Below are 5000 nucleotides of genomic sequence, written 5' to 3' on the forward strand. Positions count from 1 at the left end.
GAATTACCGCGGCTGCTGGCACCAGACTTGCCCTCCAATAGATACTCGTTAAAGGATTTAAAGTGTACTCATTCCGATTACGGGGCCTCGGATGAGTCCCGTATCGTTATTTTTCGTCACTACCTCCCCGTGCCGGGAGTGGGTAATTTGCGCGCCTGCTGCCTTCCTTGGATGTGGTAGCCGTTTCTCAGGCTCCCTCTCCGGAATCGAACCCTGATTCCCCGTTACCCGTTACAACCATGGTAGGCGCAGAACCTACCATCGACAGTTGATAAGGCAGACATTTGAAAGATGCGTCGCCGGTACGAGGACCGTGCGATCAGCCCAAAGTTATTCAGAGTCACCAAGGCAAACGGACCGGACGAGCCGACCGATTGGTTTTGATCTAATAAAAGCGTCCCTTCCATCTCTGGTCGGGACTCTGTTTGCATGTATTAGCTCTAGAATTACCACAGTTATCCAAGTAACGTGGGTACGATCTAAGGAACCATAACTGATTTAATGAGCCATTCGCGGTTTCACCTTAATGCGGCTTGTACTGAGACATGCATGGCTTAATCTTTGAGACAAGCATATGACTACTGGCAGGATCAACCAGGGAGCTGCGTCAACTAGAGCTGAGCAGCCGGCCGCCCGGGAGTGTGTCCCGGGGGCCCGCGCGAACACGCAAGCGTCCGCTCAATTATTCTGCAAACAGGAGGAGGCTGAGCTCCCCTGCACAACACACCTCGAAACCCTCTCAGGTCCCGGCGGCGCGCAGCGCCGTCCTAAGTACTTGGTCGGGTTCGAGAGAGGCGCAATCGCCCGGAGTTAGGCGAGTAGACGCTTTAGGTGCGACCACCCGTGCTCCCAACTGAGCTTGCCGCTGCCGACAGAGGCCCGGGAGCGTGCTGTCGTGGCATTGCCGGCGGGAGACAACACGCGCCACCTACGGTGACCGGCAGCTCCAACGCCAGCGCCACAGAAGGACAAAAGCCCCACTTGGGTGCCGAAGCGAACTCTCCCAGCACAGCGCACGCGCCAACACGTCCGCACAGCTGCGATACAAACCACCTGCGAGAACCGCTGGGGCGACCGAGCAGCAGACGGCGTCGCGGCGCCGAGCGCCGGGCGGCGGCGCATCCTCAGCGCACACAGTCCTCAATCGGACCAGCACACTGCAGATGGCCACCGCGCTTCGCACCGGGCCCGCGAGGACCTACTTTGGCCGCAAGGCGCCGCGAGCAGGGGGCGCCGGCGCGCAGCTGCGCCGCCTGCCGCGTCCGTCGGCCGGCGCGCCTGCCACTGGCCGCCCCCACCAGCCGGCTGTAGCGCGTGCGCCCACGCACCGCGCTGCCAGCACGCCGGGCGGCCCCCCCTCACCGGCCGGGGACGGTCCCACCCAGCCACCGCCGCGTATCGCCTCACACCCAGATCCCCTTTCGCGTTCGTGGGCATGGTGGGTCCCCTTTCACGTTCGTGGGCATGGTGGGTATCCCTGAAACAACCGGTTAATAGCTCGACCGATCGTCGCCAACACTGATTCACCTCTAGCGAGAACAACCGCACCACAACGGGTTACCTGTTGTTCATTTGCGTAACGTCACCAGCAAACGTAGACGTCCATCGCCATTTGCAACGAGTATTGCATGCCTGTGTCAGGTGTCACAACACACTACGTCTGCCCACATAGACGCAACAACATGTGCACGCCTCGAGAACACGTGGAAGGTAGCCCCCGTACGTATGCGGTGTCCATTGCGCGAACGACTGTCAGCCGGCCTCTGCAGGATGTCGGAGATGTGGAACGCGGTGCAACATGCTATCACGGTGTGTGAGAAGAGACGACTACGTCCGAATACACGCTCCACTACATCAACAGACTGCTCATGCTGATCGCCATCCAGGGCGTCCGTTCCTCCCACACGTCTGAATGGCGTACCACACTGCAATCCAGCTCTTATAGGGAGACGACACGTAGCTGTGTGCACAATATTTGGACTGTATGGTCTGCCGTTGCTAGGCGCAGTCGTCGTACGGTCACACATGTGCCACGATGTATCATTCAGTACATACGGACCAATGTGCAGTACAGTTTGTGGGTTTTGCGTACATCGGCGGACAGGTGACAGGCCGTACCACAACGTAGGCTGAGTACGTCGGCATGCGAAGGGCATTGAACATGCAAACTTCTCAACGACCAGCTTGCGAAGGCAGGGGGGAAGGGGGGGGGGCATGTACGTCCTGCTGCTATCCACATTACAGTGTATAGCAGGAGCATGTGGAAAGTCAGCAACACCTGCAAGGTGTTTAACATGACGCGATACACAGGGGACCGGGCAGTGCGAATAGCGAACTATATTGCGAGGGTTGCGGTTAGGCAACACTACACTAATTTAACGAGTTGCATAACAATTACAGAGCAGGTTCAGCGACAACGTGCGTCAGGTTAAGGCGCAATATAGGTTAGGTTGAGGCACAATATAGGTTAGGTTAAGGCACAACATGGGTTACGTTAAGGCACAAATTGGGTTACGTTAAGGCACAACATGGGTTACGTTAAGGCACAACATGGGTTACGTTAAGGCACAAATTAGGTTACGTTAAGGCACAAATTAGGTTACGTTAAGGCACAAATTAGGTTACGTTAAGGCACAAATTAGGTTACGTTAAGGCACAAATTAGGTTACGTTAAGGCACAAATTAGGTTACGTTAAGGCACAAATTAGGTTACGTTAAGGCACAAATTAGGTTACGTTAAGGCACAAATTAGGTTACGTTAAGGCACAAATTAGGTTACGTTAAGGCACAAATTAGGTTACGTTAAGGCACAAATTAGGTTACGTTAAGGCACAAATTAGGTTACGTTAAGGCACAAATTAGGTTACGTTAAGGCACAAATTAGGTTACGTTAAGGCACAAATTAGGTTACGTTAAGGCACAAATTAGGTTACGTTAAGGCACAAATTAGGTTACGTTAAGGTACAATATGGGTTAGGTTAAGGTACAATATGGGTTAGGTTAAGGTACAATATGGGTTAGGTTAAGGTACAATATGGGTTAGGTTAAGGTACAATATGGGTTAGGTTAAGGCACAACGTAGGTTAGGTTAAGGCACAACGTAGGTTAGGTTAAGGCACAACATAGGTTAGGTTAAGGCACAACATAGGTTAGGTTAAGGCACAACATAGGTTAGGTTAAGGCACAACATAGGTTAGGTTAAGGCACAACATAGGTTAGGTTAAGGCACAACATAGGTTAGGTTAAGGCACAACATAGGTTAGGTTAAGGCACAACATAGGTTAGGTTAAGGCACAACATAGGTTAGGTTAAGGCACAACATAGGTTAGGTTAAGGCACAACATAGGTTAGGTTAAGGCACAACATAGGTTAGGTTAAGGCACAACGTAGGTTAGGTTAAGGCACAACGTAGGTTAGGTTAAGGCACAACGTAGGTTAGGTTAAGGCACAACGTAGGTTAGGTTAAGGCACAACGTAGGTTAGGTTAAGGCACAACGTAGGTTAGGTTAAGGCACAACGTAGGTTAGGTTAAGGCACAACGTAGGTTAGGTTAAGGCACAACGTAGGTTAGGTTAAGGCACAACGTAGGTTAGGTTAAGGCACAACATAGGTTAGGTTAAGGCACAACATAGGTTAGGTTAAGGCACAACATAGGTTAGGTTAAGGCACAACATAGGTTAGGTTAAGGCACAACATAGGTTAGGTTAAGGCACAACATAGGTTAGGTTAAGGCACAACATAGGTTAGGTTAAGGCACAACATAGGTTAGGTTAAGGCACAACATAGGTTAGGTTAAGGCACAACATAGGTTAGGTTAAGGCACAACATAGGTTAGGTTAAGGCACAACATAGGTTAGGTTAAGGCACAACATAGGTTAGGTTAAGGCACAACGTAGGTTAGGTTAAGGCACAACGTAGGTTAGGTTAAGGCACAACGTAGGTTAGGTTAAGGCACAACGTAGGTTAGGTTAAGGCACAACGTAGGTTAGGTTAAGGCACAACGTAGGTTAGGTTAAGGCACAACGTAGGTTAGGTTAAGGTACAACGTAGGTTAGGTTAAGGTACAACGTAGGTTAGGTTAAGGTACAACGTAGGTTAGGTTAAGGTACAACGTAGGTTAGGTTAAGGTACAACGTAGGTTAGGTTAAGGTACAACGTAGGTTAGGTTAAGGTACAACGTAGGTTAGGTTAAGGTACAACGTAGGTTAGGTTAAGGTACAACGTAGGTTAGGTGAAGGCGCAATGTAGGTTAGGTTAAGGTACGATATACCTTAGGTTAAGGTACAATATCGCTTAGGTTAAGGTACAATATAGCTTAGGTTAAGGTACACGTTGTAGGGAAAGGTGTATTTTGGGGGGGGAGGGGGCGGCAGGTTCGTTGATAGTGATTATCGTAAGTGCATGCCTGCGGGATCATCCGATTTGTCACGTCAGGATGCACTTGTGGCTCATGACAGGCGGCGCTCCGATTCCAAGGTTGTGGCAGATCTGTGTCTTTCATTCCTGCCATTGTTTGTGTACTGTGACAGGAGGCAGTATTGTGATGTTGGGTGCACCCCTGTGTAGGACATGTGTGGGTGTTCGTGGCTTAGCTGAGCAATGGCGGATGTCGGAAGGGTGGGATATTCTGTTTTCTGGGTGGACCTCCCGGTCTGGTTATGATAGTGTGGATTGTGTAATGTGGCGGAGAGGATGCACCGGATGTTCTTCCATGCTGGTGGTTAGATATTGTGTGTGTGCCTGTTAGAGGCAGAGAGTAGTGTGTGATAGTGTCTGGCTGACGTGTGGTTCTCATTGTGTGCAGAGTCTTTCAGCATGTATAGGGACGGTTGTATATATTATCTGTATTCTGATGGCTCTGCATCTATTACTAATCAGTGCCGTGTATACGGTTACTCTGGTTCCAGTCGAAACTGTTCTATCTCTGTACATTAGTGACACTGCGGCTCCACTATGTTGCCGCCCCTGTCGGCCGTTTCCCCCAGTGTGTGGCTAATGAT

At 50.7% G+C, this 5000-nt stretch overlaps 1 non-coding gene across 1 annotated transcript in view; it reads right to left on the minus strand.

The window, feature by feature from the left end:
• LOC126444156 (small subunit ribosomal RNA) overlaps positions 1-601 on the minus strand; it is a 1909-nt gene extending 1308 nt beyond the window's left edge. The window contains exon 1 of the ribosomal RNA XR_007582459.1: positions 1-601. This exon is cut by the window's left edge and continues 1308 nt beyond it. This is a non-coding gene — a ribosomal RNA (small subunit ribosomal RNA).
• Positions 602-5000: the final 4399 nt, after the last annotated feature.

The sequence above is a fragment of the Schistocerca serialis genome, unplaced genomic scaffold, assembly GCF_023864345.2.
Source record: "Schistocerca serialis cubense isolate TAMUIC-IGC-003099 unplaced genomic scaffold, iqSchSeri2.2 HiC_scaffold_235, whole genome shotgun sequence".
In the NCBI taxonomy this organism is placed as follows: Eukaryota; Metazoa; Arthropoda; class Insecta; order Orthoptera; family Acrididae; genus Schistocerca; species Schistocerca serialis.